We start from the raw sequence: 16,437 nt of genomic DNA, 5'->3' as shown, positions 1-16,437 counted from the left end.
TTATTTGATAATTTCTTTCCATCTTTTCTCTCTTTATGGAACTTTTATTTGTTCGGTATTATACCTCCTGGTTGAGCCTCTAAATTTTTCCCCTCATTTTCCTGCAGGTTAATTTTCTTTCCTTCTTTGTTTTTGTTTTTTTTTTTGCGGTATGCGGGCCTCTTGCTGTTGTGGCCTCTCCCGTTGCGGAGCACAGGCTCCAGACGCGCAGGCTTAGCGGCCATGGCTCACGGGCCCAGCTGCTCCGCGGCATGTGGGATCTTCCCGGACTGGGGCACAAACCTGTGTCCCCTGCATCGGCAGGCGGACTCTCAACCGCTGCGCCACCAGGAAAGCCCCTTTCCTTGTTTTTTGTTTGTTTGACTGTTATGGGAGATTTCTTTAACGTACTTTACCAAGCCTTCTATTTTTATGTTTATTATTTTGTTTTTGTTTACTATATTTTAATAGACATTTATAAATGTCTATTATATTTTTAATTCCTAAGAATTCTTTCTTATTCTCTTATTTTTTCTTATTTTTCTCACCTGTAAAATAACTTCTCTTATCACTGTGAAAAGTATAATATTTGTTTTTTGTTTTTTTTTTTTTTGCGGTACGCAGGCCTCTCACTGTTGTGGCCTCTCCCGTTGCGGAGCACAGGCTCCGGACGCGCAGGCTCAGCGGCCATGGCTCACGGGCCCAGCCGCTCCGCGGCATGTGGGATCTTCCCGGACCGGGGCACAAACCCGTGTCCCCTGCATCGGCAGGCGGACTCTCAACCACTGCGCCACCAGGGAAGCCCTAATATTTGTTTTTAAGGTTTCTTTTAATGTTATATGACTTGTCTTTTTCTCTAAGTTGCCCTTTTATATTTGTTTGCTTTGGTCCCTATTGTATGTGCTAGTCTTTTCTCTAATGGCCAGGACCCTTGTCTCTATTTGCAGTTATAGGTGAGAACTTAAGAGTTTGATTGAAAACCTTGTGGAGCTGGCTCACTGACTGGTGGGTTTCATATGATGATCAAGCCTGTCATGGCCCTTTCATTTGGGAACTCTCAAAAACTGATTTTCCTACAAAGCTAAGAGCTAATCCATTTTGCCAGAGAACAGTTCAAGTTTTTTTTTCCTGTCATCTGGGTTTATTGTCTGGGAGATGGCTCTGGATGCAGCACTCTCCTAAATAACTTCCTGTGATGATGGAAGTATTCTGTGCTGCTCCATAAACCAGCGATTAGTGTTTGATACGTGGCTAGCAAAACTGTTTTATATCTTAATTAATTAATTACATTTCATTAATTTAAATTTAAGTAGCCACATGTGGCTAGTGACAACTGTATTGAACAGCACAGGCCTTGACTTCTTCCATAGGCTTTACCATCTTCTAAAGAGACTTCCTTGGCGGTCCAGTGGTTAAGATTCTCTGCTTCCACTGCAGGGGGTACGGATTCGATCCCTAGTTGGGGGAACTAAGATCCCACATGCTTCCGGTGTGGCCAAGAAAAAAAAAAAACACTTCTGAAGAATTTTAAACATACTTTCGACCTGACCCTTCAACCTTGCCTTCAGAAGTAACTTGTACCTTTCATTCCTGAGCCTTTTCTGGCACCCGTACTGAAAATCAGCTTGCCTTTTGTTGGCTCGCATTGATCATTCTCCTCAACGTCTAAGCACATGCAGCAGTTTAGATAAACCAGAAGCCTAGGTAAGATCGCATTGATTCAGGTATCTTTCATCCTCCATTTGTTGACTTGTCTCATTTGCTATTGTCTTTTTCCCAATTCTTTTTGTTATTATTTGTTCATATCTTTTCCTCCCACCATCCCCTTAGAGTAATATTAGTATTGTTTCTTTTTAGAAACTGTTTTTTTTTTAATATATTTGTTTTATTTTATTTTTTTGGCTGTGTTGGGTCTTCATTGCTGTGCACAAGCTTTCTCTAGTTGTGGCGAGCGGGGGCTACTCTTCGCTGCAGTGCGTGGGCTTCTCATCCTGGTGGCTTCTTTTGTTGTGGAGCACAGACTCTAGGCATGTGGGTTTCAGTAGTTGTGGCTCGCGGGCTCCAGAGCACAGGCTCAGTAGTTGTGGCTCACGTGCTTAGCTGCTCCGGGGCATGTGGGATCTTCTCGGATCAGGGCTCGAACCCATGTCCCCTTTGCTGGCAGGCGGCTTCTTAACCACTGCACCACCAGGGAAGCCCCTAGTATGATTTTTGAAGAGAACCATGCGAAAACCAGACTGCAGTTTTTCAATTGCTTTTATCCTTTTATTTAAATAACTTACTCCTTGATTGAGCCTCATTATCAGTTGAATTCAGTGGTGGCTCCAGAATTTCTACATATGTTGGGTGTAAGGGGGAAATCTTGAGGAAATCCTTGAAATCCCAAGGAAGCTTGGGAGTTTGTCTTAAAGTGAGTTTGCATAGCACACATAGTTTTCTAAATAAGATGTGTGTTCATTTGGGGTGACTGGAAAGCATTTGCTGATGGAAATTACGGTGGGGTTAAAGAATTCCCCAAACCACTCCCACTATTGCTATTTTAATATTTTCAAATTTTTGGATAGTATTCATTAATGGGTTGTAAAGTCAATTAGGTGGATTATAAACACCTTTTTTTGGAAATAAAAAATTACAAAATTGACTAGAAAGTGTTTAAATTCTAAAAAAATGAAACGTGTATATGTATATATATATATATATATAAACTGTGTATATATATGTATATATATACTGAGTCGAGATACAGAATGCATTTCTTTCTGTTAATCATGTCCAAAAAGGTTTGAAAGCCACTGGTTTAATTAACTTTACAGTATAAAAAAATTCTTATTTGTATCAAGAGTATTTTTGGACTGTATTTTTCTACTAATTAGACTTGAGGACATGGAATATTGCAAATGCAATTATGAATCACCCAAACCTTCATTGCTAAGAAAGATGAATACATAACATTCCTCAAATTTTCTTCTGTATTGAACCTTCCTTGGTACCACCAAATTCTTTTTCCCAACAGAAAATGAGAAAGGGTAAGGTAGGTGAACCTGACTAAAAATTTTGAGAGCAACTGTTTTAGACCAGTGATTTTTCATTTATTTATGAATAGGAAATAATTTACATGGTTAAAAATTTTAAAGGTAGAAAATAATATGTAGAGAAAAATCTTCCTCCCCACTCTTATTCTCTTGCCACTAACGCACCTCTGGCCTGCCCTGAGTAGAAACTAGTGCTTTGAGGTTCTTGTGTGTACATTCCATCATATACCGTACTTTTCAACACTAGTAAAGTATGTATATTCTTAATTTCTTTTTACACAATAGTAGCATAGCATACACACTGTTTTGCACTTTGCTGATTTTACTTAACTATATGTATTATATTTAAGATTATTTTATATCAGTATACAGTATTGACTCATTCTTTTATGACTATATAATATTACATTTTCAGGGTAAACCATAATTATTTCAACCAGTCACCTATTAGTAGAAATTTGAGTTGTGCTAAAAATTTTTTTAATAACAAACAGTGGTTGAAATGAATAGTTTTTTTTTTAATGAATAGTTTTTATACATATCATTCTGTACATGTCCACATGTATTTGTAGGATAAATTCCTAAATTTGGAATTACGGAGTCAAAAGGTATTTTTTATTTAGATAGATATTGCCATGTTATATTGCTCCCCATGGAGGTTATATCAAGTTTTAATTCTACAACTAATGTTTGAGAGTTTCTGTTTTTCTCCCCCTTTACCAAATCAATAGCATAACAATACTTATGATCTTTGCCAAACTGATGCGTGAAAAGATGATATTGTAGTTAAACTTAATTTGTATTTTTTATATCATGATTGGGCTGAGTGTTATATTATAGATTTAAGCCATTTGTGTTTCTTTTACATTGAACTGCTAATACCCTTTGCTAGTCGTGGACAAATGTAATCTTTAATACATTTCTCTAGATAACTGATAGGTCAGATATTTAAAAAACCTAATAAAATGGGTAAATGCATAGCAAGACTGATCAATAGAAAGAGGAAGAAGGCACAAATAATCCCTGTTAGGAATTTTTGTTTTTCCTGTTAGGAATTTTAAAAGAGCTATAAATATAGATTCTGTAGCAACTAAAAAGATAATAAGAGGATGTTGTGAATAAATATGTCAATAATGAAGTAAAAAAATATAATAAATTGAATTTACTAAAATGACCACAGAAAGCATTGAAAATGTGCGTAATCCTATAAGTGTTCAAGAAATTGAATCTATAAAACTTTTCTACAAAAGAAGTTCCAAGCTCAGAATTCTTCACTGTTGTAATTCTGCATCACATTTAAAGGACAAAGTCTTATACAAACTCTTCCAGAGACGTAGAAAAAAAAAAATGAAATACTTTATAGCCACCATAACCTCAATATCAATAATCTGCAAAGATGTTGTGAGAGAGAAAAATGATAGGCCTACCTCTCTTACGAGCATAGATGCAGAAATCCTAAAAAATGTACTATTTACAAGCCAAATCCTTCAATATGTAAAAAGCGTATACATTGTGACCGACTGAGTTTATTTCATTATTACAGTGTTGGTATAACATTAAAATATCAGTATAATTTGACATGTTAACAGAGTAAAGGAGAAAGATAATAATCTTACTTGAATAGAGGTATTAAAAACATGTAATAGAATCCAACATCCATTCATGATAAAAACTTTTTATAAACTTGGAACACAAGGGGGGATTCTTAATCTGATAAAGATTGTCAGTGAAAAACCTACAGTAAACATGATTCTTTTTCGGTTAAGTGTTGAAAACTTTCCCGTTGAGACCAGAAACAAGGCAAGGATACTCAATATCCAGACTTATATTCCTTTTACTAGAGCTGCCTTTTACTGGAGGTCATATCCAGAGGCATGAGAAAAGAAAAAGAAATAAATAGAGCAAAAATTGGAATGTAAGAAATAAAACTGTCATTGTTTGTGAGTGATATGTGTATAGAAAAACTCCCAGAGAATTCCTAGATAAATTATTAGAATTGATAAGTAAATGTGGTGGATACAAGCTTGATAAACAAAAATGAAATGTATTTCCATAATCAACTATAAACAGAAACTAAAATTTAAAAATATCATTTATACTATCATCAAAAAATATATCACTAAATCTAACTAAATGTGTATGAAATCCCTATGCAGAAAACTTTAAATCATAATTAATGGAAATTTAGAAAGATCTAAATGGAGGTATTTACTATGTTTTCTGGTTAGAAGATTTAATATTTAAAGGCGCCAATTCTTTCTATATTGATCTATACAGTCAGTACAATGCCAACAGCATATGTTGAGGGAATTCACAAGCTGATTCTAAAATCTGCATGGATATACAAAGGACCAATGAGACAAAACAATTTTGAAGAAGAAAAAGAATTTACTTTACCTTATATCAAGACATAAATGTAAACTAAGTTGTACAATATGGTATTGTTCTAAGGACAATCAAATAGATAAAATAGCACACCTAGCCGAGAGTCAGGTCTCTGTACCTGTGAAATCTCAATTTATGGCAAAGTTGGCACTCCACTACCCTGGTACAAGGATTATCCTCTGAATATGTAAGCTGAGGCACTTAGCTATTCACATGGGAAAATCATGAAATTTTACTTCTACTTCTCACTATAATCATTCCAGGTTGACTATGTACCTAAATGTGATAAACAAAACAACACAATTACTGGAAGATAATGTAGGAGTAAATCTTCCTGGATTTACGGTAGGGAAATATTCTTTAAACACGTTAAAACAAGCACTAATCATAAAGGAGATGGGTCAATTTGACTACAAATTAAGAAGTTCTATGCGTCGGACAGTTAAGAGATTAAAAAGGCAAGCTCTTCACTGAGAGAAGATATTTATAACACATAAAACTAACAGAGGGCTTGTATAGAAAATATTTTTAAAATTTCTACAGAAAAAAGAGAGCAGACTACCTGATACAAAAACGGCCAAGAAACTTAAACAGGCATGTCACCAAACAGGATATCCAAATCGTTAATGAACATTTGAAAATATACTCAATCTTATTAATAATCAAGGAATAGAATCTTAAAACTGCAATATGATACTACTACATAACTTCCAGAATGTCTAAAATTAAAAATACATACAATACCAAGTGCAGTGCGGATGTGGAAAATTGCAACTCTCATACTCTTCTGGTGGGAGTGTAAGTTACTACACATACTTCGGAAAACATCATTTACTAAAGGTAAATATGCACACGCCTTACGATCTAACAGTTTCCCTCTTACGTATATATTGATATTAACATTTTCATGCATGTGTGTACCAGCAGATGTACACGAATGCTCATGTCTGAATTATTCATAACACCCTCATATTAAAAACAACACAAAACTCCAAACAATAGAATGTATAAATATATTGGTATATTCATACACTGGAAAATTATATGGTCATAAAAATTCCTGCACTACTGCTATATACAACAACAGAGGCGAATCTTCCAAAGATAAATTTGAATAAAAGAGGTCAGATATAATAACAGAAGTTCAATCTACACAACTCACCTAAACTACTTAGGAGATGCACACTTAAAATTATAAGAAAAATAAGGATGTGATTACTATCAAAGTTGGGATCATTGTTATCTTTAGTGGGGAGAAAGGGGATTTTAATACAAGGGGTACATAGGGGTTCTAGGGCTACTTAATTCTGTTGTCCTGGGTGATGGTTACATAATGTTTACTTCATAATAACATAATAAATATAATAATTCATTAAGTCACATATTTATGGTTTGTGTACATTTTTTGTATTTTATTTTATTTTATTGAAGTATAGTTGATTTACATTGTGTTAGTTTCAGGTATACAGCTCAGTAATTCAGTTATACATATATGTATATATACACATATATATATATATTTTTTTTTTCTTTTTCAGATTCCTTTCCCTTATAGGTTATTACAAAATATTGAGTATAGTTCCCTGTACTATACAGTAGGTCTTTGTTGGTTATCCTATTTTATAAATAGTAGTATGTATATGTTAATCCCAAACTCCTAATTTATCCCTCCTTCCTCACTTTCCCGGTAACCATAAGTTTGTTTTCTGTGTCTGTGGGTCTATTTCTGTTTTGTAAATAAGTTCATTTGTATCTTTTTTTTTTTTGGCTCCACATATAAGTGATATAATATGATATTCATCTTTCTCTGTCTGGCTTACTTCACTTAATATGATAATCTCTAGGTCCATCCATGTTGCTGCAAATGGCATTATCTCATTCTTTTTTTTAATGGCTGAGTAATCTTCCATTTGTGTGTGTGTGTGTGTGTGTGTGTGTGTGTGTGTGTATGTATACATACATATATACATACATAATACCTACCACATCTTTATCCATTCATCTGTTGATGGACATTTAGGTTGTCCTAAATGCTGGTTTGTATACTTTATGGGTATGTGATATATTTAATAATGAAAAGATGTATAAAAGAGAAATACATTTTATATTCTCTTTTATATATTCCACAATAATTAAGTTCATATATTGCAACTGAAATAAAAATTTCATGAATTAATACTTACCCTTACCATGTGTGATATATTCTGATATATCTCTTTTCTCCTGTTCTCTCTTTTCTCGTGTTCTCTTTTATTCCAACTCGTTCCATTAAAAAATGTTGGCCATAAACCACTAAACTGATTTAATGATTTACAGTTTGAGAAACATTCATCTAGATCATAAAAAAACTCTTGGGATTTCTCTATAGTGACTGCGAATTCCAAGTTGGGATCAGAAATGACTCATCCCTCTACAGCAGCATTTTAAAAAATTGTATTGAAGTATAATTGATTTATATTGCACACCAGTGATTCAGTTATATATATATATATATATATACTTTTTCATAGTCTTTTCCATTATGGTTTATCACAGGATATTGAGTATAATTCCCTGTGCTATACAGTAGGACCTTGTTGTTTAACCAGCCTATATGTAATAGTTTGCATCTGCTAATCCCAAAGTCCCAATCCTTTCCTCCCCCACTTCCCACCCTTCTGGCAACCACAAATCTCTTCTCTATGTCTGTGAGTCTGTTTTTCTTCATAGATATGTTCATTTATCTTGTGTTTTAGAATTCCACATACAAGTGATATCATATAGTATTTGTATTTCTCTTTCTGACTTACTTCACTTAGTATGATAATCTCTAGGTCCATCTATGTTGCTGCAAATGGCATTATTTCATTCTTTTTTATGGCTGAATAATATTCCATTGTATATATATACCACATCTTCTTTATCCATTCCTCTATTGATGGACATTTAGGTTGTTTCCATGTCTTGGCTATTGTAAATAGTGCTTCCAGCAGCATTTTAGGTTGGAGAATTAATTCTTTGTTGTGGAGGGTTATCCTGTACATTGTAGGACATTTACCACCATTGCTGGCCTTTACCTAGTAGATGCCAATAGCACCCACCCAATTCCTCCAGTTGTGACCACCTAGAAGGCAAAATCACCCCAGGTGAGAACCACTGATCTAGAGGGTCTTTAACTTTCTAAACTTGGCCATGTCTTCATGAAGAGTTCTTAAGTTAGCATTTCTCAAACATGAGTGTCCATTACAATCACTTGGATATTCTGTTTGAGAAGTAGGCTGGGAATCTGCCTTTTTAACCAGGACTCCAGGTGATTCTGATGCAGGTGTTTCTAAAAGTAAGAAACATTGCCCTAGGATGACAGCAGTCTTGAATCCTAGTGCCCTTGGAATTATCAGAATGCTCCTGATATATTAGTTTCCAAGGGACAGGTCAATGCATTAGAAAATGATAAGTATCTACTGGGTGAGAAATTATGTACAACATCCAAGAGCTCTTTATGGAGCAAATCTAGTACACACACTCGTGAAATCACAGCAGGAGAGTCTTTTCTTTGTGTCATTGCTCTGTGACATGTTTGGAGCTGACAAGGGAGGTGCTGGGGAACTGTAGAAACTGAGTCTGACCTTTCTGTGTCCACGATTTTCCTGAAGCTCACACTGGAGAAGGAACCTGAATCCCCAGTAAAGACATTGTCTGGCGCTGCCAATTACTTCATGCCTGATAGAGACACTGAAGTGCCACCCCATACTTCAGATTTGTTTTTTCATCCCAGTTAATTGTTCTTCCTAAATTGAATGATCTGTTTTTGGAGCTAAAAGAGATGCAGTGTAGAGAGAAAGGAACTGACAAAGCCCAAGGCAGAGATGGGAGGTAGTCAGAGGCAAGGCAGGAAAGAGGGAGGGATACTATCTGCCTCCATCTTCCTTATAACAAACACAAAGAGGAAGGGCGTTCTCTCTTGTTGGGAGCGGAGATGTGAGACATCAGGGGAAGGACATTTTGCTTAAAAAATGAGGAACACATGAAATTTTAAAAAAATGTAAAATTGTGGAAACAGCTGTGTGACCTGGAGGCCTAGGTCTTAAAAGCCATTGGGTTTTACCTTAAAACTCTATAGTGGCTGAGCACGTTCATGTCATCGAATCAGAAAATGAGAAAACCCGCTCCTTGACTCTATTTCTTAATATAAATCTATTTGAAAAAGCACCATGGCCTTAGTCCTGAAAATGTGGGACTGTCTCATGGATGTGATTCCAAGTCTACGTAGCAGGTCTTCTGATGCATCTAGTCCGCACCTAGGTCCAGTGAGGCACAGATGCATACAGATGTGTGCGTTTCTAATGAACTCGGAACTGTAAGTAACGTCCACCTTAGCCAAGTCCACGAACGATCAACAAAAACACATTTGAAAAAAGCGTCAGCAAATATTGCACCTAACAACCAGTGTGGATATCGGTTTTTTCCATTTGGCTGCTTCTGTAAACAGTGCTTTTGTTAACTCCAGTAATTCTTGAGATCCTCCTTCCGACTGAACATCGTGCTCAAAGCTTTGGAGCATGCCTCTACTAGCCATCTCTAACGCTTCTCTTCTCCAGGCATTTCAACGGCAGTTACATTTTGAAAATACTCTCTTGTATGCTTTTAAATGTTCAGCAAAACTGCAAAACAGAACACACATCATTTTCTTCAAAACACATAAACATTGTGTCCTGCGGAAGAGTCTATTCCAAAGACAGCTCAACTTTAAAATACACGAGAAAAGCAGAGACCTTTCAAACTCCTGTAAGATTGTGCCATTCTTTTCACCATTCAATGGAGATTTTAACAATACATGCAGTTCACTCCTGAAATGATTCAACTAAGCAAAGGGAGAGGCTGCAAACCACTGGATACACTTGCCTTTCACTGCCATGAGGTGTCAGGAGAGGAGTTCCTGCAAGGCTGCCCTTGGCATCCCTTTTTCCCATTCGCCTGCCATTTTAGTCTTAGCCTCCAGTGGATGGAATACCCATCTTTTTCTATGTGTCTGAGCATTTGATTTCCATCCACTTTAGTAGGAGACTCTAATATCAGGATGGTGGTGAATGGAGCATGGGGAAAGAGAAAGGAAAGTTTCTGGGAATGATAGAATTCAACCCATCAGGCTATGCAGATGCCTTTATGCCAGGTTTCAACACAAAAGTGGTAGGACTGAAAGACCATTGCTTTCCTTCTCACATATGTAAACATACAGGCTGACCAAGCAAACCTCTGTTTGATCCTAGAGAGTTTCTACCAAACCCAAACTCTAATAAACAGAGATAAGGTCCTATAGTATAGTGACCGAAAATGTAGGCTTTGCAGCTAACATGCCTGCATTCAAATTTTAGCTCCACCTGGGTTTGTGCAACCTTGGGAAAATTTGAGTGACCTTGAGCTAATGACTGAACCTCTTTATGTATGTTAACTCATCTGTAACATTGAAATAGTAGTAGTACATGTCACTAGGGATATTGTGAGGATGAAATGTGAGGTTGGATATAAAAATACTTACAATGGTTCCTGTCTAATAATTATGAAAAATAGTTATAACTGTTGATATTATTATTTATTTTATACATCCAGAATCACTGACAATATGATAGTAGATTGAAATCTAACAAATTCTGCAGAGAAATATCAATAGTCAGGGAGGGGTGTTGCCCCTATGACAGGTATCGAGACAGCTTAAACCTTTGAGTCACTTTGTCAAATCCTTCCAGAATCTCTCTGAATTTTATATTTGCAGAATGATCTGAGGAGAGTGGTTATAAAAAGTATGCATCTGGTTTTAAAATATTTTTCCTAGAGTTGCCCTTTGACATTCCATTTTGAGTTTGTTCTTTCTGAAGAGTCTTGTAAGAAAGAGTCAGAAACGTTTCCTGTTATTTAGATGTGGTTCAGTGGTGTTGGATCATTATTCACTTGTATTACTATGTTTTTGGCCCAGGACTTCAATGGTATTTCTGGTGGTTGTCAAATTTACCATTAATTGAATAATCCACTTCGTTCTGTTCTTCTGGGTCCACAGGTGGTTGAAGTAGTTATATTTCTGCAGTTTTCATAGTTTTGTTTTTCTTTTTAGATGTAGGAAACATTTACACTGAAACTGTCTTTGTGGCCTATCTTCCCCTCAAAATCTGGCCTAGGGAACTTGATGGATTATTCTCTATGAGTGAGCATAAGAGTAAAAAGATGGTCTTCATCCACTGAAAACGTATTTATTCATTGAGTATTTATTGAGCACCTACTATGTGTATAAGTTACTGTACTTGCTATTGAGAATTCAATGTTGAACAAGACAGACCCAGTAACTGCTTTCGTGGGTACATTCTGCTGTGAAAGGCAGAGCTTAAACAAATAATTCTATGTTTATTTGTTTGATTACAATTGTGAAAAGTATAGGGGAGATATGGGTTGTTCTGTGAACATGTCATTAGGATGTGAGACCTAATCGGAGGGGTCAAAGAAGGTTCCTAGAAGAAGTATTATTGAGGTGAGATTTGAAGGATGAATAAGAGTTTCTTAGATGAAGGAGAAAAGATAAAATACCATTATAGGCAGAAGGAATAGCATGTGCATGGGCTCTGAGCACAGCAAGAACACAGAACATTTAATGAAGTGTGGAGAGAAGGGGAGATGGGTGTGAGACAGGAGAGAGGAAGGCAAAGCCAAGCCAGGTAAGGACTCAAGGCCATGATAAAGAACTTCATCTTTATTCAAAAACAATGGGAAATCATGAAAGAGAGTGACATGATCAGAATTGTGTTTTTAAAAAAGCTACCACATGGAGGAGAGAGTTTGGATATAGGAAAAATGTTTAGTAGACTATTAGTTTGAGGGAATTTAGAAAAGTGTTGATGGCAAAGTGGGCATGGATAGATATGGATAGAATAGAAAAATATTTAGGTGGTGCAACTGAAAAGATATGGGTGGTAAAAATAAGGAAGAGGGAGATCATAAGCCTAACTATGAACTGGACTTCTGGTGGCAATATTCACAAAAATAGGGTTCACTACAAGAGAACCAAGTTGGGTAAAGTGGGAACAGTATGCCTTCAGTTCTGAAATATTAAGTTTATGAAGCTTTAGCAGTGGTGTTTTGTAAAAGATGAACAACTAGCTATCCAAAAAGAAAAGAAATGAATTTGTAGCATTTGCCAATTTCCATAGTGTAAATACTCTCATCATGGTGGATTTCAGCCATTCAGTACCGTGGCACTGACCATAGTGCTGTGAAGAGATGCTTCCAATGGGAGAAATGTCGAGAGGTGTTTGGATATATAAGTCCTGGGCTTAAAGGAGTGGTCTGGGCTGGAGTCTGGAATCATCAGTGTATAAAAGAAAACTATACGGATGAGATTGCCACGAAAGCATACTTAGTGAAAAGAGGAAATGACTGAGTACCAAGACTTGAGAAACCCAAATCTCAGAGTTTGTTAGGAGAAGGCAGGAAGGAAGAGTAATTCCCAGAGGATGCATCCTCCCATGAGCCATGCAAAAGTGTTTTGAGAAAGATGATTTGGTGAACAGAGTTAAATGGTACTGAGAGGTCAAATAAGGTGAGGGCTGAACATTTTCCATTAGATTTAGTGACAGAAATCATTAGTGACCCTTTTGAGACCACTTTCCATTGGGTGATGAGGACAGAAGTCAGACCAGAATGGTTTGAAAACACATTTGAAAGTTGGAGACAATGAATGTAGAAGACCGTTACGAGATATTCGGCTCTGAAAGGGTAATAGGAGATAGTCTGTAGCTATCAGCTTGAGGGCGTTTGGTAGGAAGTTGGTTCAGGGTGTTCTGATTTTGCTTTTGTGTTTTAAGTAAGATAGAAATTTGAGCATGTAAATGCTGATGTCAAGAATTCAGCAGAGAGAGGGAGGTTGCCAATATGTGAAATGGCTAATTTTGTGTACAATTTCCTCTTCTTTTATTAGCTTGGGCACTTTAGACTATGCTCTTCTCATCTCTATGCCTTTCCTTGTGTTACTTGTCTTTCTCTTAAAATATCTTTGTTTCTACAACTTTCACTTAGCTTAAGCAGAGAAATTCATGTCTTATCTTCTCTCTGAGGTTTTTTTCTGATTATTCCACCATATCCTAACCTCTCCCCTTCTCAACCCTGAGTTGTAAGCAGCAAGCAGTCTGCTTGTTCAGTAGATCAGAGGAACAGGAGAGGATATGAATGGTCTGGGGCCATCATCATGTTCTTTCCTTTGAAATTTCCTACCAGTCCTGTGGAAAGTGTGGACCTAGGTGGCCATGTTTTAACTTTTAAAACTGCCCATCATTGGTCGCAGCTGAGGACTGGAGCGAACAGTTAAACCAAGTTGAATCCATCAGATCTCTAGTGAGGGAAGTTGAAGCGAGACATGAAAAGTGTGTTTGTTCATGGTGATCCCCAAAATTGCAGGAATGTAAGAGTGGGGGTGTTTGGATGGCTCCTTATGGACAGAGGGTCTGATGACCAAATAACAGTAGAGAAAGTATAAAGCAGGTTCACAACATAGATAAGAGATTGAACCATATGAAGAGAGAGAGAAAGCAAGAGAAAGCAAGAGAGCCTTTGTGTCATATCCCAGGGCCAGCCATTTTTGTGGCTTGGCTACTTTTCCTTGCCTTGAGTAATGGGACACCTCTTAATGAAAGGACATTCCCTCTACTTAAGATTTCTTCAGATTGTTGCTTTTTCTTGAAAAGAAACAGTCCTTGACAGGTGACATCAATGATTAAGACTAGATGGATCATTCTGAGCTGATGGGTCTCACGAGGTGTAGCTCGAAAGAAAATGCAAGATAAGGCAAAGTCGACCCTAAAGGTTGGAGAAAAATTGGAATCAGTAGTTAGGCCAAAAATTGAGATCTAAGAATTTAGCAAACATGGAACGTGGCAGAGATGCAAATTCTAGACAAATAAGCCATCTTGAGCTGAAAGTTTTCTTGTGCCAGGACAAGATTCTTTGCTTACCTTGTCTTCAGGTCTGTTTGGGGGTCTCTGATAAGGAAAATTAAACCAAAACCTAAACCAAAACTATGCAGGTGTCCATTACCCTACCCTTTGCATCTTCTCCCATCTTTATGACTGTCTTTCCTCCGAGTCTCCTTTCTCCTCTAGCTGCACAGTGCAACCCCATTTCAAGAATATGCTGTCAGCTCCTTTCCTTTTCCTTCTCTTCTCTTCTTACATTCATTACTTTTGCAGGCTCATGTGTTTCCATGGCTTCATCATTGGCCTTTATCTGCATCTACAGTCTTGATTCCACCCAAACATAGTACAAACTTTATAGCAACCTGTTGGATGTCTACTTGGGATGTCTCACTGTTTCTTCAGTAAGACACAAAGTGGGCTGGAATGCATACTCTGGAGTCAGACTGTCTGGGTTTGTACCCAGACCCTGCCCCTTATTAACTCCATGATTCTGAAGTGATTTAACCTCTGTCTCGTTTTCTCATCTGTGTATGGGGGTGCCAACAGTACCTGTGTCATAGAGCAGTTACGGAGATAAGCTTATGGATGTAGAGTTGGCACACTGCTTGGTTTATTGTAAGCATATGCTAAATGAAATACTTTTTATTGTCGTTGTTATTATCTTCATCTTTATTTTTGTTATTAAATGTGCTCTCCCTTAGGCTGATTATTTCTCTGGATAACTTCCCTAACCTTTGATAAGTTATATGAACCTTGGAAGTCAGCAGTTTGGGATTTTAGTCTAACTCTGTCACTAGTGGCTGTGTGACCTTGAGTGGATTACCTAAACTCCCTGGAACTTAAATTTCATCTTTGTAGTAGTAGATTGTACTAGATGAACTCTGAGGGCTTTCTTAGGTCCAAAACAATATAAGATAGGATCTCCTTTCTCAAATTTTAAAATTCTTGGTCATCATCTTTGATATCTTCCTTTCTCTCACCTTCTAAATTCAATTAGATACCAATTCTTGTCAACTTTACCTCCACAACCTCTCTCTTGCCTGACATCTCTTTATCCCACTCTACCACCTTATTATAAGCTCTTGTTACTGCTTGTTGGACTATTACAGTGGCCCCCACCGGATCTGGGACCATTAAAGTGGCTCCCTACCCAGTCTTCCAGCTTGCTTGTTATTTCTTCCTTTAGTGTATATTATATATCACCAATTAAACTCTCCAAAATTTGCAATTAATTTTTATTCTCATGCTTTTTCCAAATGCTACTTTTTTTTTGGTTTTGTTTTTGCGGTACGCGGGCCTCTCACTGTTGTGGCCTCTCCCGTTGCGGAGCACAGGCTCCGGATGCGCAGGCTCAGCGGCCATGGTTCACGGGTCCAGCTGCTCCACGGCATGTGGGATCCTCCCGGACCGGGGCACGAACCCGTGTCCCCTGCATCGGCAGGCGGACTCTCTCAACCACTGCACCACCAGGGAAGCCCCAAATACTACTTTTAAGACTAATTCAAATAATAGTCTGTTCTTTTTTTAAAATTTTATTTTGTTGAAGTATAGTTGATTTACAGTGTTGCGTTATAGTCTGTGTTTTTTTTTTTTTTTTTTTTGGCTTCGCCACGTGGCATCTTAGTTCCCTGACCAGGGATTGAACCTAGGCCCACAGCAGTGGAAATGCCAAGTCTTAACCACTGGACCACCAGGTAATTCCCTATAGTCTTTTTTTAATATCAGCCTTTGATCATCTTCTCTTGTGAAATTTATGACTCATGCTAATAAACACCATCATCGCATCATTTTTCTTAAATGCTAAGCTTATAAAAAGTTCTGGTTCCTTTATCAGGGTGGTTGATGTATATGGAAATTAAACTGCTTGTAGGTCAGCTTTTTTATTTTTAGAAAGACCATTTTCTGTACATGAAAATTTGAATAGACCTGGCAGTCAATTCCTTTGTGAAGGTAGCTAGCTAAAATTTGTCATTTTGGGATCTGGTATTTTTTTTTTATCATGTAGACACAGCCATTGTTTTCTTATTGCTTTATTCACCTGGTGACTTTTAGATGCATTTTATAGGCTTATCTGTTTTACTTTTTCAGAAGGCTAGTGAATCTATAACCAA

The sequence above is a fragment of the Neophocaena asiaeorientalis genome, unplaced genomic scaffold (genome assembly GCF_003031525.2).
Source record: "Neophocaena asiaeorientalis asiaeorientalis breed wild unplaced genomic scaffold, Neophocaena_asiaeorientalis_V1.1 scaffold283, whole genome shotgun sequence".
In the NCBI taxonomy this organism is placed as follows: Eukaryota; Metazoa; Chordata; class Mammalia; order Artiodactyla; family Phocoenidae; genus Neophocaena; species Neophocaena asiaeorientalis.
This window is presented reverse-complemented; position numbering follows the sequence as displayed.